Source organism: Schistocerca serialis, chromosome 2 (assembly GCF_023864345.2).
Source record: "Schistocerca serialis cubense isolate TAMUIC-IGC-003099 chromosome 2, iqSchSeri2.2, whole genome shotgun sequence".
In the NCBI taxonomy this organism is placed as follows: domain Eukaryota; kingdom Metazoa; phylum Arthropoda; class Insecta; order Orthoptera; family Acrididae; genus Schistocerca; species Schistocerca serialis.
The window spans coordinates 511,155,541-511,181,200 of record NC_064639.1 but is presented as its reverse complement, the minus strand read 5'-3'; the positions used below and the strand labels follow the sequence as shown (position 1 = coordinate 511,181,200).

At 47.3% G+C, this 25,660-nt stretch overlaps 28 non-coding genes across 28 annotated transcripts; all 28 read left to right on the top strand.

Moving 5' to 3' along the window:
• The first annotated feature begins 119 nt into the window (after positions 1-119).
• Positions 120-201, top strand: Trnas-gcu (transfer RNA serine (anticodon GCU)). Its single transcript has one exon. It is a non-coding gene; the product is annotated as a tRNA-Ser (tRNA).
• Positions 202-1,042: 841 nt separating this feature from the next.
• On the top strand, positions 1,043-1,124 carry Trnas-gcu (transfer RNA serine (anticodon GCU)). Its single transcript has one exon. It is a non-coding gene; the product is annotated as a tRNA-Ser (tRNA).
• Positions 1,125-1,966: 842 nt separating this feature from the next.
• Trnas-gcu (transfer RNA serine (anticodon GCU)) lies at positions 1,967-2,048 on the top strand. The gene has a single exon. It is a non-coding gene; the product is annotated as a tRNA-Ser (tRNA).
• An 841-nt stretch (positions 2,049-2,889) lies between these two features.
• Positions 2,890-2,971, top strand: Trnas-gcu (transfer RNA serine (anticodon GCU)). The gene has a single exon. It is a non-coding gene; the product is annotated as a tRNA-Ser (tRNA).
• An 841-nt stretch (positions 2,972-3,812) lies between these two features.
• Positions 3,813-3,894, top strand: Trnas-gcu (transfer RNA serine (anticodon GCU)). Its single transcript has one exon. It is a non-coding gene; the product is annotated as a tRNA-Ser (tRNA).
• An 841-nt stretch (positions 3,895-4,735) lies between these two features.
• Trnas-gcu (transfer RNA serine (anticodon GCU)) lies at positions 4,736-4,817 on the top strand. The gene has a single exon. It is a non-coding gene; the product is annotated as a tRNA-Ser (tRNA).
• Positions 4,818-5,658: 841 nt separating this feature from the next.
• Trnas-gcu (transfer RNA serine (anticodon GCU)) lies at positions 5,659-5,740 on the top strand. Its single transcript has one exon. It is a non-coding gene; the product is annotated as a tRNA-Ser (tRNA).
• Positions 5,741-6,581: 841 nt separating this feature from the next.
• On the top strand, positions 6,582-6,663 carry Trnas-gcu (transfer RNA serine (anticodon GCU)). Its single transcript has one exon. It is a non-coding gene; the product is annotated as a tRNA-Ser (tRNA).
• Positions 6,664-7,504: 841 nt separating this feature from the next.
• On the top strand, positions 7,505-7,586 carry Trnas-gcu (transfer RNA serine (anticodon GCU)). Its single transcript has one exon. It is a non-coding gene; the product is annotated as a tRNA-Ser (tRNA).
• An 841-nt stretch (positions 7,587-8,427) lies between these two features.
• Positions 8,428-8,509, top strand: Trnas-gcu (transfer RNA serine (anticodon GCU)). The gene has a single exon. It is a non-coding gene; the product is annotated as a tRNA-Ser (tRNA).
• An 841-nt stretch (positions 8,510-9,350) lies between these two features.
• Positions 9,351-9,432, top strand: Trnas-gcu (transfer RNA serine (anticodon GCU)). The gene has a single exon. It is a non-coding gene; the product is annotated as a tRNA-Ser (tRNA).
• An 841-nt stretch (positions 9,433-10,273) lies between these two features.
• Trnas-gcu (transfer RNA serine (anticodon GCU)) lies at positions 10,274-10,355 on the top strand. The gene has a single exon. It is a non-coding gene; the product is annotated as a tRNA-Ser (tRNA).
• Positions 10,356-11,196: 841 nt separating this feature from the next.
• Positions 11,197-11,278, top strand: Trnas-gcu (transfer RNA serine (anticodon GCU)). Its single transcript has one exon. It is a non-coding gene; the product is annotated as a tRNA-Ser (tRNA).
• Positions 11,279-12,120: 842 nt separating this feature from the next.
• Positions 12,121-12,202, top strand: Trnas-gcu (transfer RNA serine (anticodon GCU)). Its single transcript has one exon. It is a non-coding gene; the product is annotated as a tRNA-Ser (tRNA).
• Positions 12,203-13,043: 841 nt separating this feature from the next.
• On the top strand, positions 13,044-13,125 carry Trnas-gcu (transfer RNA serine (anticodon GCU)). Its single transcript has one exon. It is a non-coding gene; the product is annotated as a tRNA-Ser (tRNA).
• An 842-nt stretch (positions 13,126-13,967) lies between these two features.
• On the top strand, positions 13,968-14,049 carry Trnas-gcu (transfer RNA serine (anticodon GCU)). Its single transcript has one exon. It is a non-coding gene; the product is annotated as a tRNA-Ser (tRNA).
• An 841-nt stretch (positions 14,050-14,890) lies between these two features.
• On the top strand, positions 14,891-14,972 carry Trnas-gcu (transfer RNA serine (anticodon GCU)). The gene has a single exon. It is a non-coding gene; the product is annotated as a tRNA-Ser (tRNA).
• An 842-nt stretch (positions 14,973-15,814) lies between these two features.
• On the top strand, positions 15,815-15,896 carry Trnas-gcu (transfer RNA serine (anticodon GCU)). Its single transcript has one exon. It is a non-coding gene; the product is annotated as a tRNA-Ser (tRNA).
• Positions 15,897-16,737: 841 nt separating this feature from the next.
• Trnas-gcu (transfer RNA serine (anticodon GCU)) lies at positions 16,738-16,819 on the top strand. The gene has a single exon. It is a non-coding gene; the product is annotated as a tRNA-Ser (tRNA).
• An 842-nt stretch (positions 16,820-17,661) lies between these two features.
• Trnas-gcu (transfer RNA serine (anticodon GCU)) lies at positions 17,662-17,743 on the top strand. Its single transcript has one exon. It is a non-coding gene; the product is annotated as a tRNA-Ser (tRNA).
• Positions 17,744-18,585: 842 nt separating this feature from the next.
• Positions 18,586-18,667, top strand: Trnas-gcu (transfer RNA serine (anticodon GCU)). The gene has a single exon. It is a non-coding gene; the product is annotated as a tRNA-Ser (tRNA).
• An 842-nt stretch (positions 18,668-19,509) lies between these two features.
• Trnas-gcu (transfer RNA serine (anticodon GCU)) lies at positions 19,510-19,591 on the top strand. Its single transcript has one exon. It is a non-coding gene; the product is annotated as a tRNA-Ser (tRNA).
• Positions 19,592-20,432: 841 nt separating this feature from the next.
• On the top strand, positions 20,433-20,514 carry Trnas-gcu (transfer RNA serine (anticodon GCU)). Its single transcript has one exon. It is a non-coding gene; the product is annotated as a tRNA-Ser (tRNA).
• Positions 20,515-21,356: 842 nt separating this feature from the next.
• Trnas-gcu (transfer RNA serine (anticodon GCU)) lies at positions 21,357-21,438 on the top strand. Its single transcript has one exon. It is a non-coding gene; the product is annotated as a tRNA-Ser (tRNA).
• An 841-nt stretch (positions 21,439-22,279) lies between these two features.
• Trnas-gcu (transfer RNA serine (anticodon GCU)) lies at positions 22,280-22,361 on the top strand. Its single transcript has one exon. It is a non-coding gene; the product is annotated as a tRNA-Ser (tRNA).
• An 842-nt stretch (positions 22,362-23,203) lies between these two features.
• On the top strand, positions 23,204-23,285 carry Trnas-gcu (transfer RNA serine (anticodon GCU)). The gene has a single exon. It is a non-coding gene; the product is annotated as a tRNA-Ser (tRNA).
• An 841-nt stretch (positions 23,286-24,126) lies between these two features.
• On the top strand, positions 24,127-24,208 carry Trnas-gcu (transfer RNA serine (anticodon GCU)). Its single transcript has one exon. It is a non-coding gene; the product is annotated as a tRNA-Ser (tRNA).
• Positions 24,209-25,050: 842 nt separating this feature from the next.
• On the top strand, positions 25,051-25,132 carry Trnas-gcu (transfer RNA serine (anticodon GCU)). Its single transcript has one exon. It is a non-coding gene; the product is annotated as a tRNA-Ser (tRNA).
• The last annotated feature ends 528 nt before the right edge of the window (positions 25,133-25,660 follow it).

Here is a 25,660-nt window from a genome sequence, read left to right as displayed (position 1 = left end):
ACTGCAGCTTGGCATTAGACGTTAACACCGGCCCAGTACCATGTTTTGAATGTGTTTTCGAATCGACAAATGTCTTCTTTCCGCAAGCACTCGCCAAAGACACAACTGTAGTTCCAGCAGACGAGGTGGCCGAGTGGTTAAGGCGTTGGACTGCTAATCCAATGTGCTCTGCACGCGTGGGTTCGAATCCCATCCTCGTCGAAGAAATTTACGTAAAGCACGCTTTTGCGGTCACTCCTTCTCCGAGCGAAACGCCACTCAGTAGTAACATCGACGCGTGTACGTGGCAGATAGCGTGTGTATGAAATAAGTGACTAAACTGCCTACCAGATGAAAGCGCACAACATTCCATAGCGTATGCCCTTCGAATTAAACATCAATTCGAGATCTATAAACCAATCAAATTTCGGCTCCAGCAAAGAGTATGTTGGTATTTGCGAACGACGAGTTCTTATTTATATTTAAGTGCATATCTGTCGCAGTCATTTTAACGTATCGTGCCTTTAATAATCCATCTGTAGCACAACTGTCGCCTTCCGACAGTTTGTTCTTTAAAGTCAGGCCGCCATCTACAGAAGCCATTTGGCAGGGCCTACTGGAGAGACTTGAGTTTGCAGACATCCGTCGCTAGTGGCCGCCCAAACACCAAGCTCCATCGCAAACAGCAGGACAATCTTGGGCTAGGGGGGACGTCAAAACCTTGCAAGCAATATCAGTGTAGCGTATCGAGCTGTACGTTTCGTTGCAGTAAGTCGTGCAAAAGAATGCACAGCACCTTTCTCATTTGCATTAGACGACACTGCATGTCGATACAATGCTTATTCCTGCAGTAGATAATTGGGCCAATGATTTTACCCGATCGCATATCCACATGGACGGATGCTGTCATTAAACGATTCGCCAGTGGGAGCTTGGTCGGCCGCACTGCAGCTTGGCATTAGACGTTAACACCGGCCCAGTACCATGTTTTGAATGTGTTTTCGAATCGACAAATGTCTTCTTTCCGCAAGCACTCGCCAAAGACACAACTGTAGTTCCAGCAGACGAGGTGGCCGAGTGGTTAAGGCGTTGGACTGCTAATCCAATGTGCTCTGCACGCGTGGGTTCGAATCCCATCCTCGTCGAAGAAATTTACGTAAAGCACGCTTTTGCGGTCACTCCTTCTCCGTGCGAAACGCCACTCAGTAGTAACATCGACGCGTGTACGTGGCAGATAGCGTGTGTATGAAATAAGTGACTAAACTGCCCACCAGATGAAAGCGCACAACATTCCATAGCGTATGCCCTTCGAATTAAACATCAATTCGAGATCTATAAACCAATCAAATTTTGGCTCCAGCAAAGAGTATGTTGGTATTTGCGAACGACGAGTTCTTATTTATATTTAAGTGCATATCTGTCGCAGTCATTTTAACGTATCGTGCCTTTAATAATCCATCTGTAGCACAACTGTCGCCTTCCGACAGTTTGTTCAAAGAAAGTCAGGCCGCCATCTACAGAAGCCATTTGGCAGGGCCTACTGGAGAGACTTGAGTTTGCAGACATCCGTCGCTAGTGGCCGCCCAAACACCAAGCTCCATCGCAAACAGCAGGACAATCTTGGGCTAGGGGGCACGTCAAAACCTTGCAAGCAATATCAGTGTAGCGTATCGAGCTGTACGTTTCGTTGCAGTAAGTCGTGCAAAAGAATGCACAGCACCTTTCTCATTCGCATTAGACGACACTGCATGTCGATACAATGCTTATTCCTGCAGTAGATAATTGGGCCAATGATTTTACCCGATCGCATATCCATATGGACGGATGCTGTCATTAAACGATTCGCCAGTGGGAGTTTGGTCGGCCGCACTGCAGCTTGGCATTAGACGTTAACACCGGCCCAGTACCATGTTTTGAATGTGTTTTCGAATCGACAAATGTCTTCTTTCCGCAAGCACTCGCCAAAGACACAACTGTAGTTCCAGCAGACGAGGTGGCCGAGTGGTTAAGGCGTTGGACTGCTAATCCAATGTGCTCTGCACGCGTGGGTTCGAATCCCATCCTCGTCGAAGAAATTTACGTAAAGCACGCTTTTGCGGTCACTCCTTCTCCGTGCGAAACGCCACTCAGTAGTAACATCGACGCGTGTACGTGGCAGATAGCGTGTGTATGAAATAAGTGACTAAACTGCCCACCAGATGAAAGCGCACAACATTCCATAGCGTATGCCCTTCGAATTAAACATCAATTCGAGATCTATAAACCAATCAAATTTCGGCTCCAGCAAAGAGTATGTTGGTATTTGCGAACGACGAGTTCTTATTTATATTTAAGTGCATATCTGTCGCAGTCATTTTAACGTATCGTGCCTTTAATAATCCATCTGTAGCACAACTGTCGCCTTCCGACAGTTTGTTCTTTAAAGTCAGGCCGCCATCTACAGAAGCCATTTGGCAGGGCCTACTGGAGAGACTTGAGTTTGCAGACATCCGTCGCTAGTGGCCGCCCAAACACCAAGCTCCATCGCAAACAGCAGGACAATCTTGGGCTAGGGGGGACGTCAAAACCTTGCAAGCAATATCAGTGTAGCGTATCGAGCTGTACGTTTCGTTGCAGTAAGTCGTGCAAAAGAATGCACAGCACCTTTCTCATTTGCATTAGACGACACTGCATGTCGATACAATGCTTATTCCTGCAGTAGATAATTGGGCCAATGATTTTACCCGATCGCATATCCACATGGACGGATGCTGTCATTAAACGATTCGCCAGTGGGAGCTTGGTCGGCCGCACTGCAGCTTGGCATTAGACGTTAACACCGGCCCAGTACCATGTTTTGAATGTGTTTTCGAATCGACAAATGTCTTCTTTCCGCAAGCACTCGCCAAAGACACAACTGTAGCTCCAGCAGACGAGGTGGCCGAGTGGTTAAGGCGTTGGACTGCTAATCCAATGTGCTCTGCACGCGTGGGTTCGAATCCCATCCTCGTCGAAGAATTTTACGTAAAGCACGCGTTTGCGGTCACTCCTTCTCCGTGCGAAACGCCACTCAGTAGTAACATCGACGCGTGTACGTGGCAGATAGCGTGTGTATGAAATAAGAGACAAAACTGCCTACCAGATGAAAGCGCACAACATTCCATAGCGTATGCCCTTCGAATTAAACATCAATTCGAGATCTATAAACCAATCAAATTTCGGCTCCAGCAAAGAGTATGTTGGTATTTGCGAACGACGAGTTCTTATTTATATTTAAGTGCATATCTGTCGCAGTCATTTTAACGTATCGTGCCTTTAATAATCCATCTGTAGCACAACTGTCGCCTTCCGACAGTTTGTTGTTTAAATTCAGGCCGCCATCTACAGAAGCCATTTGGCAGGGCCTACTGGAGAGACTTGAGTTTGCAGACATCCGTCGCTAGTGGCCGCCCAAACACCAAGCTCCATCGCAAACAGCAGGACAATCTTGGGCTAGGGGGGACGTCAAAACCTTGCAAGCAATATCAGTGTAGCGTATCGAGCTGTACGTTTCGTTGCAGTAAGTCGTGCAAAAGAAAGCACAGCACCTTTCTCATTTGCATTAGACGACACTGCATGTCGATACAATGCTTATTCCTGCAGTAGATAATTGGGCCAATGATTTTACCCGATCGCATATCCACATGGACGGATGCTGTCATTAAACGATTCGCCAGTGGGAGCTTGGTCGGCCGCACTGCAGCTTGGCATTAGACGTTAACACCGGCCCAGTACCATGTTTTGAATGTGTTTTCGAATCGACAAATGTCTTCTTTCCGCAAGCACTCGCCAAAGACACAACTGTAGTTCCAGCAGACGAGGTGGCCGAGTGGTTAAGGCGTTGGACTGCTAATCCAATGTGCTCTGCACGCGTGGGTTCGAATCCCATCCTCGTCGAAGAAATTTACGTAAAGCACGCTTTTGCGGTCACTCCTTCTCCGTGCGAAACGCCACTCAGTAGTAACATCGACGCGTGTACGTGGCAGATAGCGTGTGTATGAAATAAGTGACTAAACTGCCCACCAGATGAAAGCGCACAACATTCCATAGCGTATGCCCTCCGAATTAAAAATCAATTCGAGATCTATAAACCAATCAAATTTCGGCTCCAGCAAAGAGTATGTTGGTATTTGCGAACGACGAGTTCTTATTTATATTTAAGTGCATATCTGTCGCAGTCATTTTAACGTATCGTGCCTTTAATAATCCATCTGAAGCACAACTGTCGCCTTCCGACAGTTTGTTCTTTAAAGTCAGGCCGCCATCTACAGAAGCCATTTGGCAGGGCCTACTGGAGAGACTTGAGTTTGCAGACATCCGTCGCTAGTGGCCGCCCAAACACCAAGCTCCATCGCAAACAGCAGGACAATCTTGGGCTAGGGGGGACGTCAAAACCTTGCAAGCAATATCAGTGTAGCGTATCGAGCTGTACGTTTCGTTGCAGTAAGTCGTGCAAAAGAATGCACAGCACCTTTCTCATTTGCATTAGACGACACTGCATGTCGATACAATGCTTATTCCTGCAGTAGATAATTGGGCCAATGATTTTACCCGATCGCATATCCACATGGACGGATGCTGTCATTAAACGATTCGCCAGTGGGAGCTTGGTCGGCCGCACTGCAGCTTGGCATTAGACGTTAACACCGGCCCAGTACCATGTTTTGAATGTGTTTTCGAATCGACAAATGTCTTCTTTCCGCAAGCACTCGCCAAAGACACAACTGTAGTTCCAGCAGACGAGGTGGCCGAGTGGTTAAGGCGTTGGACTGCTAATCCAATGTGCTCTGCACGCGTGGGTTCGAATCCCATCCTCGTCGAAGAAATTTACGTAAAGCACGCTTTTGCGGTCACTCCTTCTCCGTGCGAAACGCCACTCAGTAGTAACATCGACGCGTGTACGTGGCAGATAGCGTGTGTATGAAATAAGTGACTAAACTGCCCACCAGATGAAGGCGCACAACATTCCATAGCGTATGCCCTTCGAATTAAACATCAATTAGAGATCTATAAACCAATCAAATTTCGGCTCCAGCAAAGAGTATGTTGGTATTTGCGAACGACGAGTTCTTATTTATATTTAAGTGCATATCTGTCGCAGTCATTTTAACGTATCGTGCCTTTAATAATCCATCTGTAGCACAACTGTCGCCTTCCGACAGTTTGTTCTTTAAAGTCAGGCCGCCATCTACAGAAGCCATTTGGCAGGGCCTACTGGAGAGACTTGAGTTTGCAGACATCCGTCGCTAGTGGCCGCCCAAACACCAAGCTCCATCGCAAACAGCAGGACAATCTTGGGCTAGGGGGGACGTCAAAACCTTGCAAGCAATATCAGTGTAGCGTATCGAGCTGTACGTTTCGTTGCAGTAAGTCGTGCAAAAGAATGCACAGCACCTTTCTCATTTGCATTAGACGACACTGCATGTCGATACAATGCTTATTCCTGCAGTAGATAATTGGGCCAATGATTTTACCCGATCGCATATCCACATGGACGGATGCTGTCATTAAACGATTCGCCAGTGGGAGCTTGGTCGGCCGCACTGCAGCTTGGCATTAGACGTTAACACCGGCCCAGTACCATGTTTTGAATGTGTTTTCGAATCGACAAATGTCTTCTTTCCGCAAGCACTCGCCAAAGACACAACTGTAGTTCCAGCAGACGAGGTGGCCGAGTGGTTAAGGCGTTGGACTGCTAATCCAATGTGCTCTGCACGCGTGGGTTCGAATCCCATCCTCGTCGAAGAAATTTACGTAAAGCACGCTTTTGCGGTCACTCCTTCTCCGTGCGAAACGCCACTCAGTAGTAACATCGACGCGTGTACGTGGCAGATAGCGTGTGTATGAAATAAGTGACTAAACTGCCTACCAGATGAAAGCGCACAACATTCCATAGCGTATGCCCTTCGAATTAAACATCAATTCGAGATCTATAAACCAATCAAATTTCGGCTCCAGCAAAGAGTATGTTGGTATTTGCGAACGACGAGTTCTTATTTATATTTAAGTGCATATCTGTCGCAGTCATTTTAACGTATCGTGCCTTTAATAATCCATCTGTAGCACAACTGTCGCCTTCCGACAGTTTGTTCTTTAAAGTCAGGCCGCCATCTACAGAAGCCATTTGGCAGGGCCTACTGGAGAGACTTGAGTTTGCAGACATCCGTCGCTAGTGGCCGCCCAAACACCAAGCTCCATCGCAAACAGCAGGACAATCTTGGGCTAGGGGGGACGTCAAAACCTTGCAAGCAATATCAGTGTAGCGTATCGAGCTGTACGTTTCGTTGCAGTAAGTCGTGCAAAAGAATGCACAGCACCTTTCTCATTCGCATTAGACGACACTGCATGTCGATACAATGCTTATTCCTGCAGTAGATAATTGGGCCAATGATTTTACCCGATCGCATATCCATATGGACGGATGCTGTCATTAAACGATTCGCCAGTGGGAGTTTGGTCGGCCGCACTGCAGCTTGGCATTAGACGTTAACACCGGCCCAGTACCATGTTTTGAATGTGTTTTCGAATCGACAAATGTCTTCTTTCCGCAAGCACTCGCCAAAGACACAACTGTAGTTCCAGCAGACGAGGTGGCCGAGTGGTTAAGGCGTTGGACTGCTAATCCAATGTGCTCTGCACGCGTGGGTTCGAATCCCATCCTCGTCGAAGAAATTTACGTAAAGCACGCTTTTGCGGTCACTCCTTCTCCGTGCGAAACGCCACTCAGTAGTAACATCGACGCGTGTACGTGGCAGATAGCGTGTGTATGAAATAAGTGACTAAACTGCCCACCAGATGAAAGCGCACAACATTCCATAGCGTATGCCCTTCGAATTAAACATCAATTCGAGATCTATAAACCAATCAAATTTCGGCTCCAGCAAAGAGTATGTTGGTATTTGCGAACGACGAGTTCTTATTTATATTTAAGTGCATATCTGTCGCAGTCATTTTAACGTATCGTGCCTTTAATAATCCATCTGTAGCACAACTGTCGCCTTCCGACAGTTTGTTCTTTAAAGTCAGGCCGCCATCTACAGAAGCCATTTGGCAGGGCCTACTGGAGAGACTTGAGTTTGCAGACATCCGTCGCTAGTGGCCGCCCAAACACCAAGCTCCATCGCAAACAGCAGGACAATCTTGGGCTAGGGGGGACGTCAAAACCTTGCAAGCAATATCAGTGTAGCGTATCGAGCTGTACGTTTCGTTGCAGTAAGTCGTGCAAAAGAAAGCACAGCACCTTTCTCATTTGCATTAGACGACACTGCATGTCGATACAATGCTTATTCCTGCAGTAGATAATTGGGCCAATGATTTTACCCGATCGCATATCCACATGGACGGATGCTGTCATTAAACGATTCGCCAGTGGGAGCTTGGTCGGCCGCACTGCAGCTTGGCATTAGACGTTGACACCGGCCCAGTACCATGTTTTGAATGTGTTTTCGAATCGACAAATGTCTTCTTTCCGCAAGCACTCGCCAAAGACACAACTGTAGTTCCAGCAGACGAGGTGGCCGAGTGGTTAAGGCGTTGGACTGCTAATCCAATGTGCTCTGCACGCGTGGGTTCGAATCCCATCCTCGTCGAAGAAATTTACGTAAAGCACGCTTTTGCGGTCACTCCTTCTCCGTGCGAAACGCCACTCAGTAGTAACATCGACGCGTGTACGTGGCAGATAGCGTGTGTATGAAATAAGTGACTAAACTGCCTACCAGATGAAAGCCCACAACATTCCATAGCGTATGCCCTCCGAATTAAAAATCAATTCGAGATCTATAAACCAATCAAATTTCGGCTCCAGCAAAGAGTATGTTGGTATTTGCGAACGACGAGTTCTTATTTATATTTAAGTGCATATCTGTCGCAGTCATTTTAACGTATCGTGCCTTTAATAATCCATCTGAAGCACAACTGTCGCCTTCCGACAGTTTGTTCTTTAAAGTCAGGCCGCCATCTACAGAAGCCATTTGGCAGGGCCTACTGGAGAGACTTGAGTTTGCAGACATCCGTCGCTAGTGGCCGCCCAAACACCAAGCTCCATCGCAAACAGCAGGACAATCTTGGGCTAGGGGGGACGTCAAAACCTTGCAAGCAATATCAGTGTAGCGTATCGAGCTGTACGTTTCGTTGCAGTAAGTCGTGCAAAAGAATGCACAGCACCTTTCTCATTCGCATTAGACGACACTGCATGTCGATACAATGCTTATTCCTGCAGTAGATAATTGGGCCAATGATTTTACCCGATCGCATATCCACATGGACGGATGCTGTCATTAAACGATTCGCCAGTGGGAGCTTGGTCGGCCGCACTGCAGCTTGGCATTAGACGTTAACACCGGCCCAGTACCATGTTTTGAATGTGTTTTCGAATCGACAAATGTCTTCTTTCCGCAAGCACTCGCCAAAGACACAACTGTAGTTCCAGCAGACGAGGTGGCCGAGTGGTTAAGGCGTTGGACTGCTAATCCAATGTGCTCTGCACGCGTGGGTTCGAATCCCATCCTCGTCGAAGAAATTTACGTAAAGCACGCTTTTGCGGTCACTCCTTCTCCGTGCGAAACGCCACTCAGTAGTAACATCGACGCGTGTACGTGGCAGATAGCGTGTGTATGAAATAAGTGACTAAACTGCCCACCAGATGAAGGCGCACAACATTCCATAGCGTATGCCCTTCGAATTAAACATCAATTCGAGATCTATAAACCAATCAAATTTCGGCTCCAGCAAAGAGTATGTTGGTATTTGCGAACGACGAGTTCTTATTTATATTTAAGTGCATATCTGTCGCAGTCATTTTAACGTATCGTGCCTTTAATAATCCATCTGTAGCACAACTGTCGCCTTCCGACAGTTTGTTCTTTAAAGTCAGGCCGCCATCTACAGAAGCCATTTGGCAGGGCCTACTGGAGAGACTTGAGTTTGCAGACATCCGTCGCTAGTGGCCGCCCAAACACCAAGCTCCATCGCAAACAGCAGGACAATCTTGGGCTAGGGGGGACGTCAAAACCTTGCAAGCAATATCAGTGTAGCGTATCGAGCTGTACGTTTCGTTGCAGTAAGTCGTGCAAAAGAATGCACAGCACCTTTCTCATTTGCATTAGACGACACTGCATGTCGATACAATGCTTATTCCTGCAGTAGATAATTGGGCCAATGATTTTACCCGATCGCATATCCACATGGACGGATGCTGTCATTAAACGATTCGCCAGTGGGAGCTTGGTCGGCCGCACTGCAGCTTGGCATTAGACGTTAACACCGGCCCAGTACCATGTTTTGAATGTGTTTTCGAATCGACAAATGTCTTCTTTCCGCAAGCACTCGCCAAAGACACAACTGTAGTTCCAGCAGACGAGGTGGCCGAGTGGTTAAGGCGTTGGACTGCTAATCCAATGTGCTCTGCACGCGTGGGTTCGAATCCCATCCTCGTCGAAGAAATTTACGTAAAGCACGCTTTTGCGGTCACTCCTTCTCCGTGCGAAACGCCACTCAGTAGTAACATCGACGCGTGTACGTGGCAGATAGCGTGTGTATGAAATAAGTGACTAAACTGCCCACCAGATGAAAGCGCACAACATTCCATAGCGTATGCCCTTCGAATTAAACATCAATTCGAGATCTATAAACCAATCAAATTTCGGCTCCAGCAAAGAGTATGTTGGTATTTGCGAACGACGAGTTCTTATTTATATTTAAGTGCATATCTGTCGCAGTCATTTTAACGTATCGTGCCTTTAATAATCCATCTGTAGCACAACTGTCGCCTTCCGACAGTTTGTTCTTTCAAGTCAGGCCGCCATCTACAGAAGCCATTTGGCAGGGCCTACTGGAGAGACTTGAGTTTGCAGACATCCGTCGCTAGTGGCCGCCCAAACACCAAGCTCCATCGCAAACAGCAGGACAATCTTGGGCTAGGGGGGACGTCAAAACCTTGCAAGCAATATCAGTGTAGCGTATCGAGCTGTACGTTTCGTTGCAGTAAGTCGTGCAAAAGAATGCACAGCACCTTTCTCATTTGCATTAGACGACACTGCATGTCGATACAATGCTTATTCCTGCAGTAGATAATTGGGCCAATGATTTTACCCGATCGCATATCCACATGGACGGATGCTGTCATTAAACGATTCGCCAGTGGGAGCTTGGTCGGCCGCACTGCAGCTTGGCATTAGACGTTAACACCGGCCCAGTACCATGTTTTGAATGTGTTTTCGAATCGACAAATGTCTTCTTTCCGCAAGCACTCGCCAAAGACACAACTGTAGTTCCAGCAGACGAGGTGGCCGAGTGGCTAAGGCGTTGGACTGCTAATCCAATGTGCTCTGCACGCGTGGGTTCGAATCCCATCCTCGTCGAAGAAATTTACGTAAAGCACGCTTTTGCGGTCACTCCTTCTCCGTGCGAAACGCCACTCAGTAGTAACATCGACGCGTGTACGTGGCAGATAGCGTGTGTATGAAATAAGTGACTAAACTGCCCTCCAGATGAAAGCGCACAACATTCCATAGCGTATGCCCTTCGAATTAAACATCAATTCGAGATCTATAAACCAATCAAATTTCGGCTCCAGCAAAGAGTATGTGGGTATTTGCGAACGACGAGTTCTTATTTATATTTAAGTGCATATCTGTCGCAGTCATTTTAACGTATCGTGCCTTTAATAATCCATCTGTAGCACAACTGTCGCCTTCCGACAGTTTGTTCTTTAAAGTCAGGCCGCCATCTACAGAAGCCATTTGGCAGGGCCTACTGGAGAGACTTGAGTTTGCAGACATCCGTCGCTAGTGGCCGCCCAAACACCAAGCTCCATCGCAAACAGCAGGACAATCTTGGGCTAGGGGGGACGTCAAAACCTTGCAAGCAATATCAGTGTAGCGTATCGAGCTGTACGTTTCGTTGCAGTAAGTCGTGCAAAAGAATGCACAGCACCTTTCTCATTTGCATTAGACGACACTGCATGTCGATACAATGCTTATTCCTGCAGTAGATAATTGGGCCAATGATTTTACCCGATCGCATATCCACATGGACGGATGCTGTCATTAAACGATTCGCCAGTGGGAGCTTGGTCGGCCGCACTGCAGCTTGGCATTAGACGTTAACACCGGCCCAGTACCATGTTTTGAATGTGTTTTCGAATCGACAAATGTCTTCTTTCCGCAAGCACTCGCCAAAGACACAACTGTAGCTCCAGCAGACGAGGTGGCCGAGTGGTTAAGGCGTTGGACTGCTAATCCAATGTGCTCTGCACGCGTGGGTTCGAATCCCATCCTCGTCGAAGAAATTTACGTAAAGCACGCTTTTGCGGTCACTCCTTCTCCGTGCGAAACGCCACTCAGTAGTAACATCGACGCGTGTACGTGGCAGATAGCGTGTGTATGAAATAAGTGACTAAACTGCCTACCAGATGAAAGCGCACAACATTCCATAGCGTATGCCCTTCGAATTAAACATCAATTCGAGATCTATAAACCAATCAAATTTCGGCTCCAGCAAAGAGTATGTTGGTATTTGCGAACGACGAGTTCTTATTTATATTTAAGTTCATATCTGTCGCAGTCATTTTAACGTATCGTGCCTTTAATAATCCATCTGTAGCACAACTGTCGCCTTCCGACAGTTTGTTCAAAGAAAGTCAGGCTGCCATCTACAGAAGCCATTTGGCAGGGCCTACTGGAGAGACTTGAGTTTGCAGACATCCGTCGCTAGTGGCCGCCCAAACACCAAGCTCCATCGCAAACAGCAGGACAATCTTGGGCTAGGGGGGACGTCAAAACCTTGCAAGCAATATCAGTGTAGCGTATCGAGCTGTACGTTTCGTTGCAGTAAGTCGTGCAAAAGAATGCACAGCACCTTTCTCATTTGCATTAGACGACACTGCATGTCGATACAATGCTTATTCCTGCAGTAGATAATTGGGCCAATGATTTTACCCAATCGCATATCCACATGGACGGATGCTGTCATTAAACGATTCGCCAGTGGGAGCTTGGTCGGCCGCACTGCAGCTTGGCATTAGACGTTAACACCGGCCCAGTACCATGTTTTGAATGTGTTTTCGAATCGACAAATGTCTTCTTTCCGCAAGCACTCGCCAAAGACACAACTGTAGTTCCAGCAGACGAGGTGGCCGAGTGGTTAAGGCGTTGGACTGCTAATCCAATGTGCTCTGCACGCGTGGGTTCGAATCCCATCCTCGTCGAAGAAATTTACGTAAAGCACGCTTTTGCGGTCACTCCTTCTCCGTGCGAAACGCCACTCAGTAGTAACATCGACGCGTGTACGTGGCAGATAGCGTGTGTATGAAATAAGTGACTAAACTGCCCACCAGATGAAAGCGCACAACATTCCATAGCGTATGCCCTTCGAATTAAACATCAATTCGAGATCTATAAACCAATCAAATTTCGGCTCCAGCAAAGAGTATGTTGGTATTTGCGAACGACGAGTTCTTATTTATATTTAAGTGCATATCTGTCGCAGTCATTTTAACGTATCGTGCCTTTAATAATCCATCTGTAGCACAACTGTCGCCTTCCGACAGTTTGTTCTTTAAAGTCAGGCCGCCATCTACAGAAGCCATTTGGCAGGGCCTACTGGAGAGACTTGAGTTTGCAGACATCCGTCGCTAGTGGCCGCCCAAACACCAAGCTCCATCGCAAACAGCAGGACAATCTTGGGCTAGGGGGGACGTCAAAACCTTGCAAGCAATATCAGTGTAGCGTATCGAGCTGTACGTTTCGTTGCAGTAAGTCGTGCAAAAGAATGCACAGCACCTTTCTCATTTGCATTAGACGACACTGCATGTCGATACAATGCTTATTCCTGCAGTAGATAATTGGGCCAATGATTTTACCCGATCGCATATCCACATGGACGGATGCTGTCATTAAACGATTCGCCAGTGGGAGCTTGGTCGGCCGCACTGCAGCTTGGCATTAGACGTTAACACCGGCCCAGTACCATGTTTTGAATGTGTTTTCGAATCGACAAATGTCTTCTTTCCGCAAGCACTCGCCAAAGACACAACTGTAGTTCCAGCAGACGAGGTGGCCGAGTGGTTAAGGCGTTGGACTGCTAATCCAATGTGCTCTGCACGCGTGGGTTCGAATCCCATCCTCGTCGAAGAAATTTACGTAAAGCACGCTTTTGCGGTCACTCCTTCTCCGTGCGAAACGCCACTCAGTAGTAACATCGACGCGTGTACGTGGCAGATAGCGTGTGTATGAAATAAGTGACTAAACTGCCCACCAGATGAAAGCGCACAACATTCCATAGCGTATGCCCTTCGAATTAAACATCAATTCGAGATCTATAAACCAATCAAATTTCGGCTCCAGCAAAGAGTATGTTGGTATTTGCGAACGATGAGTTCTTATTTATATTTAAGTGCATATCTGTCGCAGTCATTTTAACGTATCGTGCCTTTAATAATCCATCTGTAGCACAACTGTCGCCTTCCGACAGTTTGTTCAAAGAAAGTCAGGCTGCCATCTACAGAAGCCATTTGGCAGGGCCTACTGGAGAGACTTGAGTTTGCAGACATCCGTCGCTAGTGGCCGCCCAAACACCAAGCTCCATCGCAAACAGCAGGACAATCTTGGGCTAGGGGGGACGTCAAAACCTTGCAAGCAATATCAGTGTAGCGTATCGAGCTGTACGTTTCGTTGCAGTAAGTCGTGCAAAAGAATGCACAGCACCTTTCTCATTTGCATTAGACGACACTGCATGTCGATACAATGCTTATTCCTGCAGTAGATAATTGGGCCAATGATTTTACCCGATCGCATATCCACATGGACGGATGCTGTCATTAAACGATTCGCCAGTGGGAGCTTGGTCGGCCGCACTGCAGCTTGGCATTAGACGTTAACACCGGCCCAGTACCATGTTTTGAATGTGTTTTCGAATCGACAAATGTCTTCTTTCCGCAAGCACTCGCCAAAGACACAACTGTAGTTCCAGCAGACGAGGTGGCCGAGTGGCTAAGGCGTTGGACTGCTAATCCAATGTGCTCTGCACGCGTGGGTTCGAATCCCATCCTCGTCGAAGAAATTTACGTAAAGCACGCTTTTGCGGTCACTCCTTCTCCGTGCGAAACGCCACTCAGTAGTAACATCGACGCGTGTACGTGGCAGATAGCGTGTGTATGAAATAAGTGACTAAACTGCCCTCCAGATGAAAGCGCACAACATTCCATAGCGTATGCCCTTCGAATTAAACATCAATTCGAGATCTATAAACCAATCAAATTTCGGCTCCAGCAAAGAGTATGTGGGTATTTGCGAACGACGAGTTCTTATTTATATTTAAGTGCATATCTGTCGCAGTCATTTTAACGTATCGTGCCTTTAATAATCCATCTGTAGCACAACTGTCGCCTTCCGACAGTTTGTTCTTTAAAGTCAGGCCGCCATCTACAGAAGCCATTTGGCAGGGCCTACTGGAGAGACTTGAGTTTGCAGACATCCGTCGCTAGTGGCCGCCCAAACACCAAGCTCCATCGCAAACAGCAGGACAATCTTGGGCTAGGGGGGACGTCAAAACCTTGCAAGCAATATCAGTGTAGCGTATCGAGCTGTACGTTTCGTTGCAGTAAGTCGTGCAAAAGAATGCACAGCACCTTTCTCATTTGCATTAGACGACACTGCATGTCGATACAATGCTTATTCCTGCAGTAGATAATTGGGCCAATGATTTTACCCGATCGCATATCCACATGGACGGATGCTGTCATTAAACGATTCGCCAGTGGGAGCTTGGTCGGCCGCACTGCAGCTTGGCATTAGACGTTAACACCGGCCCAGTACCATGTTTTGAATGTGTTTTCGAATCGACAAATGTCTTCTTTCCGCAAGCACTCGCCAAAGACACAACTGTAGCTCCAGCAGACGAGGTGGCCGAGTGGTTAAGGCGTTGGACTGCTAATCCAATGTGCTCTGCACGCGTGGGTTCGAATCCCATCCTCGTCGAAGAAATTTACGTAAAGCACGCTTTTGCGGTCACTCCTTCTCCGTGCGAAACGCCACTCAGTAGTAACATCGACGCGTGTACGTGGCAGATAGCGTGTGTATGAAATAAGTGACTAAACTGCCTACCAGATGAAAGCGCACAACATTCCATAGCGTATGCCCTTCGAATTAAACATCAATTCGAGATCTATAAACCAATCAAATTTCGGCTCCAGCAAAGAGTATGTTGGTATTTGCGAACGACGAGTTCTTATTTATATTTAAGTTCATATCTGTCGCAGTCATTTTAACGTATCGTGCCTTTAATAATCCATCTGTAGCACAACTGTCGCCTTCCGACAGTTTGTTCAAAGAAAGTCAGGCTGCCATCTACAGAAGCCATTTGGCAGGGCCTACTGGAGAGACTTGAGTTTGCAGACATCCGTCGCTAGTGGCCGCCCAAACACCAAGCTCCATCGCAAACAGCAGGACAATCTTGGGCTAGGGGGGACGTCAAAACCTTGCAAGCAATATCAGTGTAGCGTATCGAGCTGTACGTTTCGTTGCAGTAAGTCGTGCAAAAGAATGCACAGCACCTTTCTCATTTGCATTAGACGACACTGCATGTCGATACAATGCTTATTCCTGCAGTAGATAATTGGGCCAATGATTTTACCCAATCGCATATCCACATGGACGGATGCTGTCATTAAACGATTCGCCAGTGGGAGCTTGGTCGGCCGCACTGCAGCTTGGCATTAGACGTTAACACCGGCCCAGTACCATGTTTTGAATGTGTTTTCGAATCGACAAATGTCTTCTTTCCGCAAGCACTCGCCAAAGACACAACTGTAGTTCCAGCAGACGAGGTGGCCGAGTGGTTAAGGCGTTGGACTGCTAATCCAATGTGCTCTGCACGCGTGGGTTCGAATCCCATCCTCGTCGAAGAAATTTACGTAAAGCACGCTTTTGCGGTCACTCCTTCTCCGTGCGAAACGCCACTCAGTAGTAACATCGACGCGTGTACGTGGCAGATAGCGTGTGTATGAAATAAGTGACTAAACTGCCCACCAGATGAAAGCGCACAACATTCCATAGCGTATGCCCTTCGAATTAAACATCAATTCGAGATCTATAAACCAATCAAATTTCGGCTCCAGCAAAGAGTATGTTGGTATTTGCGAACGACGAGTTCTTATTTATATTTAAGTGCATATCTGTCGCAGTCATTTTAACGTATCGTGCCTTTAATAATCCATCTGTAGCACAACTGTCGCCTTCCGACAGTTTGTTCTTTAAAGTCAGGCCGCCATCTACAGAAGCCATTTGGCAGGGCCTACTGGAGAGACTTGAGTTTGCAGACATCCGTCGCTAGTGGCCGCCCAAACACCAAGCTCCATCGCAAACAGCAGGACAATCTTGGGCTAGGGGGGACGTCAAAACCTTGCAAGCAATATCAGTGTAGCGTATCGAGCTGTACGTTTCGTTGCAGTAAGTCGTGCAAAAGAATGCACAGCACCTTTCTCATTTGCATTAGACGACACTGCATGTCGATACAATGCTTATTCCTGCAGTAGATAATTGGGCCAATGATTTTACCCGATCGCATATCCACATGGACGGATGCTGTCATTAAACGATTCGCCAGTGGGAGCTTGGTCGGCCGCACTGCAGCTTGGCATTAGACGTTAACACCGGCCCAGTACCATGTTTTGAATGTGTTTTCGAATCGACAAATGTCTTCTTTCCGCAAGCACTCGCCAAAGACACAACTGTAGTTCCAGCAGACGAGGTGGCCGAGTGGTTAAGGCGTTGGACTGCTAATCCAATGTGCTCTGCACGCGTGGGTTCGAATCCCATCCTCGTCGAAGAAATTTACGTAAAGCACGCTTTTGCGGTCACTCCTTCTCCGTGCGAAACGCCACTCAGTAGTAACATCGACGCGTGTACGTGGCAGATAGCGTGTGTATGAAATAAGTGACTAAACTGCCCACCAGATGAAAGCGCACAACATTCCATAGCGTATGCCCTTCGAATTAAACATCAATTCGAGATCTATAAACCAATCAAATTTCGGCTCCAGCAAAGAGTATGTTGGTATTTGCGAACGATGAGTTCTTATTTATATTTAAGTGCATATCTGTCGCAGTCATTTTAACGTATCGTGCCTTTAATAATCCATCTGTAGCACAACTGTCGCCTTCCGACAGTTTGTTCAAAGAAAGTCAGGCTGCCATCTACAGAAGCCATTTGGCAGGGCCTACTGGAGAGACTTGAGTTTGCAGACATCCGTCGCTAGTGGCCGCCCAAACACCAAGCTCCATCGCAAACAGCAGGACAATCTTGGGCTAGGGGGGACGTCAAAACCTTGCAAGCAATATCAGTGTAGCGTATCGAGCTGTACGTTTCGTTGCAGTAAGTCGTGCAAAAGAATGCACAGCACCTTTCTCATTTGCATTAGACGACACTGCATGTCGATACAATGCTTATTCCTGCAGTAGATAATTGGGCCAATGATTTTACCCGATCGCATATCCACATGGACGGATGCTGTCATTAAACGATTCGCCAGTGGGAGCTTGGTCGGCCGCACTGCAGCTTGGCATTAGACGTTAACACCGGCCCAGTACCATGTTTTGAATGTGTTTTCGAATCGACAAATGTCTTCTTTCCGCAAGCACTCGCCAAAGACACAACTGTAGCTCCAGCAGACGAGGTGGCCGAGTGGTTAAGGCGTTGGACTGCTAATCCAATGTGCTCTGCACGCGTGGGTTCGAATCCCATCCTCGTCGAAGAAATTTACGTAAAGCACGCTTTTGCGGTCACTCCTTCTCCGTGCGAAACGCCACTCAGTAGTAACATCGACGCGTGTACGTGGCAGATAGCGTGTGTATGAAATAAGTGACTAAACTGCCTACCAGATGAAAGCGCACAACATTCCATAGCGTATGCCCTTCGAATTAAACATCAATTCGAGATCTATAAACCAATCAAATTTCGGCTCCAGCAAAGAGTATGTTGGTATTTGCGAACGACGAGTTCTTATTTATATTTAAGTTCATATCTGTCGCAGTCATTTTAACGTATCGTGCCTTTAATAATCCATCTGTAGCACAACTGTCGCCTTCCAACAGTTTGTTCAAAGAAAGTCAGGCTGCCATCTACAGAAGCCATTTGGCAGGGCCTACTGGAGAGACTTGAGTTTGCAGACATCCGTCGCTAGTGGCCGCCCAAACACCAAGCTCCATCGCAAACAGCAGGACAATCTTGGGCTAGGGGGGACGTCAAAACCTTGCAAGCAATATCAGTGTAGCGTATCGAGCTGTACGTTTCGTTGCAGTAAGTCGTGCAAAAGAATGCACAGCACCTTTCTCATTTGCATTAGACGACACTGCATGTCGATACAATGCTTATTCCTGCAGTAGATAATTGGGCCAATGATTTTACCCAATCGCATATCCACATGGACGGATGCTGTCATTAAACGATTCGCCAGTGGGAGCTTGGTCGGCCGCACTGCAGCTTGGCATTAGACGTTAACACCGGCCCAGTACCATGTTTTGAATGTGTTTTCGAATCGACAAATGTCTTCTTTCCGCAAGCACTCGCCAAAGACACAACTGTAGTTCCAGCAGACGAGGTGGCCGAGTGGTTAAGGCGTTGGACTGCTAATCCAATGTGCTCTGCACGCGTGGGTTCGAATCCCATCCTCGTCGAAGAAATTTACGTAAAGCACGCTTTTGCGGTCACTCCTTCTCCGTGCGAAACGCCACTCAGTAGTAACATCGACGCGTGTACGTGGCAGATAGCGTGTGTATGAAATAAGTGACTAAACTGCCCACCAGATGAAAGCGCACAACATTCCATAGCGTATGCCCTTCGAATTAAACATCAATTCGAGATCTATAAACCAATCAAATTTCGGCTCCAGCAAAGAGTATGTTGGTATTTGCGAACGACGAGTTCTTATTTATATTTAAGTTCATATCTGTCGCAGTCATTTTAACGTATCGTGCCTTTAATAATCCATCTGTAGCACAACTGTCGCCTTCCGACAGTTTGTTCAAAGAAAGTCAGGCTGCCATCTACAGAAGCCATTTGGCAGGGCCTACTGGAGAGACTTGAGTTTGCAGACATCCGTCGCTAGTGGCCGCCCAAACACCAAGCTCCATCGCAAACAGCAGGACAATCTTGGGCTAGGGGGGACGTCAAAACCTTGCAAGCAATATCAGTGTAGCGTATCGAGCTGTACGTTTCGTTGCAGTAAGTCGTGCAAAAGAATGCACAGCACCTTTCTCATTTGCATTAGACGACACTGCATGTCGATACAATGCTTATTCCTGCAGTAGATAATTGGGCCAATGATTTTACCCAATCGCATATCCACATGGACGGATGCTGTCATTAAACGATTCGCCAGTGGGAGCTTGGTCGGCCGCACTGCAGCTTGGCATTAGACGTTAACACCGGCCCAGTACCATGTTTTGAATGTGTTTTCGAATCGACAAATGTCTTCTTTCCGCAAGCACTCGCCAAAGACACAACTGTAGTTCCAGCAGACGAGGTGGCCGAGTGGTTAAGGCGTTGGACTGCTAATCCAATGTGCTCTGCACGCGTGGGTTCGAATCCCATCCTCGTCGAAGAAATTTACGTAAAGCACGCTTTTGCGGTCACTCCTTCTCCGTGCGAAACGCCACTCAGTAGTAACATCGACGCGTGTACGTGGCAGATAGCGTGTGTATGAAATAAGTGACTAAACTGCCCACCAGATGAAAGCGCACAACATTCCATAGCGTATGCCCTTCGAATTAAACATCAATTCGAGATCTATAAACCAATCAAATTTCGGCTCCAGCAAAGAGTATGTTGGTATTTGCGAACGACGAGTTCTTATTTATATTTAAGTGCATATCTGTCGCAGTCATTTTAACGTATCGTGCCTTTAATAATCCATCTGTAGCACAACTGTCGCCTTCCGACAGTTTGTTCTTTAAAGTCAGGCCGCCATCTACAGAAGCCATTTGGCAGGGCCTACTGGAGAGACTTGAGTTTGCAGACATCCGTCGCTAGTGGCCGCCCAAACACCAAGCTCCATCGCAAACAGCAGGACAATCTTGGGCTAGGGGGGACGTCAAAACCTTGCAAGCAATATCAGTGTAGCGTATCGAGCTGTACGTTTCGTTGCAGTAAGTCGTGCAAAAGAATGCACAGCACCTTTCTCATTTGCATTAGACGACACTGCATGTCGATACAATGCTTATTCCTGCAGTAGATAATTGGGCCAATGATTTTACCCGATCGCATATCCACATGGACGGATGCTGTCATTAAACGATTCGCCAGTGGGAGCTTGGTCGGCCGCACTGCAGCTTGGCATTAGACGTTAACACCGGCCCAGTACCATGTTTTGAATGTGTTTTCGAATCGACAAATGTCTTCTTTCCGCAAGCACTCGCCAAAGACACAACTGTAGTTCCAGCAGACGAGGTGGCCGAGTGGTTAAGGCGTTGGACTGCTAATCCAATGTGCTCTGCACGCGTGGGTTCGAATCCCATCCTCGTCGAAGAAATTTACGTAAAGCACGCTTTTGCGGTCACTCCTTCTCCGTGCGAAACGCCACTCAGTAGTAACATCGACGCGTGTACGTGGCAGATAGCGTGTGTATGAAATAAGTGACTAAACTGCCCACCAGATGAAAGCGCACAACATTCCATAGCGTATGCCCTTCGAATTAAACATCAATTCGAGATCTATAAACCAATCAAATTTCGGCTCCAGCAAAGAGTATGTTGGTATTTGCGAACGATGAGTTCTTATTTATATTTAAGTGCATATCTGTCGCAGTCATTTTAACGTATCGTGCCTTTAATAATCCATCTGTAGCACAACTGTCGCCTTCCGACAGTTTGTTCAAAGAAAGTCAGGCTGCCATCTACAGAAGCCATTTGGCAGGGCCTACTGGAGAGACTTGAGTTTGCAGACATCCGTCGCTAGTGGCCGCCCAAACACCAAGCTCCATCGCAAACAGCAGGACAATCTTGGGCTAGGGGGGACGTCAAAACCTTGCAAGCAATATCAGTGTAGCGTATCGAGCTGTACGTTTCGTTGCAGTAAGTCGTGCAAAAGAATGCACAGCACCTTTCTCATTTGCATTAGACGACACTGCATGTCGATACAATGCTTATTCCTGCAGTAGATAATTGGGCCAATGATTTTACCCGATCGCATATCCACATGGACGGATGCTGTCATTAAACGATTCGCCAGTGGGAGCTTGGTCGGCCGCACTGCAGCTTGGCATTAGACGTTAACACCGGCCCAGTACCATGTTTTGAATGTGTTTTCGAATCGACAAATGTCTTCTTTCCGCAAGCACTCGCCAAAGACACAACTGTAGTTCCAGCAGACGAGGTGGCCGAGTGGTTAAGGCGTTGGACTGCTAATCCAATGTGCTCTGCACGCGTGGGTTCGAATCCCATCCTCGTCGAAGAAATTTACGTAAAGCACGCTTTTGCGGTCACTCCTTCTCCGTGCGAAACGCCACTCAGTAGTAACATCGACGCGTGTACGTGGCAGATAGCGTGTGTATGAAATAAGTGACTAAACTGCCCACCAGATGAAAGCGCACAACATTCCATAGCGTATGCCCTTCGAATTAAACATCAATTCGAGATCTATAAACCAATCAAATTTCGGCTCCAGCAAAGAGTATGTTGGTATTTGCGAACGACGAGTTCTTATTTATATTTAAGTGCATATCTGTCGCAGTCATTTTAACGTATCGTGCCTTTAATAATCCATCTGTAGCACAACTGTCGCCTTCCGACAGTTTGTTCTTTAAAGTCAGGCCGCCATCTACAGAAGCCATTTATCAGGGCCTACTGGAGAGACTTGAGTTTGCAGACATCCGTCGCTAGTGGCCGCCCAAACACCAAGCTCCATCGCAAACAGCAGGACAATCTTGGGCTAGGGGGGACGTCAAAACCTTGCAAGCAATATCAGTGTAGCGTATCGAGCTGTACGTTTCGTTGCAGTAAGTCGTGCAAAAGAATGCACAGCACCTTTCTCATTTGCATTAGACGACACTGCATGTCGATACAATGCTTATTCCTGCAGTAGATAATTGGGCCAATGATTTTACCCGATCGCATATCCACATGGACGGATGCTGTCATTAAACGATTCGCCAGTGGGAGCTTGGTCGGCCGCACTGCAGCTTGGCATTAGACGTTAACACCGGCCCAGTACCATGTTTTGAATGTGTTTTCGAATCGACAAATGTCTTCTTTCCGCAAGCACTCGCCAAAGACACAACTGTAGTTCCAGCAGACGAGGTGGCCGAGTGGTTAAGGCGTTGGACTGCTAATCCAATGTGCTCTGCACGCGTGGGTTCGAATCCCATCCTCGTCGAAGAAATTTACGTAAAGCACGCTTTTGCGGTCACTCCTTCTCCGTGCGAAACGCCACTCAGTAGTAACATCGACGCGTGTACGTGGCAGATAGCGTGTGTATGAAATAAGTGACTAAACTGCCTACCAGATGAAAGCGCACAACATTCCATAGCGTATGCCCTTCGAATTAAACATCAATTCGAGATCTATAAACCAATCAAATTTCGGCTCCAGCAAAGAGTATGTTGGTATTTGCGAACGACGAGTTCTTATTTATATTTAAGTTCATATCTGTCGCAGTCATTTTAACGTATCGTGCCTTTAATAATCCATCTGTAGCACAACTGTCGCCTTCCGACAGTTTGTTCAAAGAAAGTCAGGCTGCCATCTACAGAAGCCATTTGGCAGGGCCTACTGGAGAGACTTGAGTTTGCAGACATCCGTCGCTAGTGGCCGCCCAAACACCAAGCTCCATCGCAAACAGCAGGACAATCTTGGGCTAGGGGGGACGTCAAAACCTTGCAAGCAATATCAGTGTAGCGTATCGAGCTGTACGTTTCGTTGCAGTAAGTCGTGCAAAAGAATGCACAGCACCTTTCTCATTTGCATTAGACGACACTGCATGTCGATACAATGCTTATTCCTGCAGTAGATAATTGGGCCAATGATTTTACCCAATCGCATATCCACATGGACGGATGCTGTCATTAAACGATTCGCCAGTGGGAGCTTGGTCGGCCGCACTGCAGCTTGGCATTAGACGTTAACACCGGCCCAGTACCATGTTTTGAATGTGTTTTCGAATCGACAAATGTCTTCTTTCCGCAAGCACTCGCCAAAGACACAACTGTAGTTCCAGCAGACGAGGTGGCCGAGTGGTTAAGGCGTTGGACTGCTAATCCAATGTGCTCTGCACGCGTGGGTTCGAATCCCATCCTCGTCGAAGAAATTTACGTAAAGCACGCTTTTGCGGTCACTCCTTCTCCGTGCGAAACGCCACTCAGTAGTAACATCGACGCGTGTACGTGGCAGATAGCGTGTGTATGAAATAAGTGACTAAACTGCCCACCAGATGAAAGCGCACAACATTCCATAGCGTATGCCCTTCGAATTAAACATCAATTCGAGATCTATAAACCAATCAAATTTCGGCTCCAGCAAAGAGTATGTTGGTATTTGCGAACGACGAGTTCTTATTTATATTTAAGTGCATATCTGTCGCAGTCATTTTAACGTATCGTGCCTTTAATAATCCATCTGTAGCACAACTGTCGCCTTCCGACAGTTTGTTCTTTAAAGTCAGGCCGCCATCTACAGAAGCCATTTGGCAGGGCCTACTGGAGAGACTTGAGTTTGCAGACATCCGTCGCTAGTGGCCGCCCAAACACCAAGCTCCATCGCAAACAGCAGGACAATCTTGGGCTAGGGGGGACGTCAAAACCTTGCAAGCAATATCAGTGTAGCGTATCGAGCTGTACGTTTCGTTGCAGTAAGTCGTGCAAAAGAATGCACAGCACCTTTCTCATTTGCATTAGACGACACTGCATGTCGATACAATGCTTATTCCTGCAGTAGATAATTGGGCCAATGATTTTACCCGATCGCATATCCACATGGACGGATGCTGTCATTAAACGATTCGCCAGTGGGAGCTTGGTCGGCCGCACTGCAGCTTGGCATTAGACGTTAACACCGGCCCAGTACCATGTTTTGAATGTGTTTTCGAATCGACAAATGTCTTCTTTCCGCAAGCACTCGCCAAAGACACAACTGTAGTTCCAGCAGACGAGGTGGCCGAGTGGTTAAGGCGTTGGACTGCTAATCCAATGTGCTCTGCACGCGTGGGTTCGAATCCCATCCTCGTCGAAGAAATTTACGTAAAGCACGCTTTTGCGGTCACTCCTTCTCCGTGCGAAACGCCACTCAGTAGTAACATCGACGCGTGTACGTGGCAGATAGCGTGTGTATGAAATAAGTGACTAAACTGCCCACCAGATGAAAGCGCACAACATTCCATAGCGTATGCCCTTCGAATTAAACATCAATTCGAGATCTATAAACCAATCAAATTTCGGCTCCAGCAAAGAGTATGTTGGTATTTGCGAACGATGAGTTCTTATTTATATTTAAGTGCATATCTGTCGCAGTCATTTTAACGTATCGTGCCTTTAATAATCCATCTGTAGCACAACTGTCGCCTTCCGACAGTTTGTTCAAAGAAAGTCAGGCTGCCATCTACAGAAGCCATTTGGCAGGGCCTACTGGAGAGACTTGAGTTTGCAGACATCCGTCGCTAGTGGCCGCCCAAACACCAAGCTCCATCGCAAACAGCAGGACAATCTTGGGCTAGGGGGGACGTCAAAACCTTGCAAGCAATATCAGTGTAGCGTATCGAGCTGTACGTTTCGTTGCAGTAAGTCGTGCAAAAGAATGCACAGCACCTTTCTCATTTGCATTAGACGACACTGCATGTCGATACAATGCTTATTCCTGCAGTAGATAATTGGGCCAATGATTTTACCCGATCGCATATCCACATGGACGGATGCTGTCATTAAACGATTCGCCAGTGGGAGCTTGGTCGGCCGCACTGCAGCTTGGCATTAGACGTTAACACCGGCCCAGTACCATGTTTTGAATGTGTTTTCGAATCGACAAATGTCTTCTTTCCGCAAGCACTCGCCAAAGACACAACTGTAGTTCCAGCAGACGAGGTGGCCGAGTGGTTAAGGCGTTGGACTGCTAATCCAATGTGCTCTGCACGCGTGGGTTCGAATCCCATCCTCGTCGAAGAAATTTACGTAAAGCACGCTTTTGCGGTCACTCCTTCTCCGTGCGAAACGCCACTCAGTAGTAACATCGACGCGTGTACGTGGCAGATAGCGTGTGTATGAAATAAGTGACTAAACTGCCCACCAGATGAAAGCGCACAACATTCCATAGCGTATGCCCTTCGAATTAAACATCAATTCGAGATCTATAAACCAATCAAATTTCGGCTCCAGCAAAGAGTATGTTGGTATTTGCGAACGACGAGTTCTTATTTATATTTAAGTGCATATCTGTCGCAGTCATTTTAACGTATCGTGCCTTTAATAATCCATCTGTAGCACAACTGTCGCCTTCCGACAGTTTGTTCTTTAAAGTCAGGCCGCCATCTACAGAAGCCATTTGGCAGGGCCTACTGGAGAGACTTGAGTTTGCAGACATCCGTCGCTAGTGGCCGCCCAAACACCAAGCTCCATCGCAAACAGCAGGACAATCTTGGGCTAGGGGGGACGTCAAAACCTTGCAAGCAATATCAGTGTAGCGTATCGA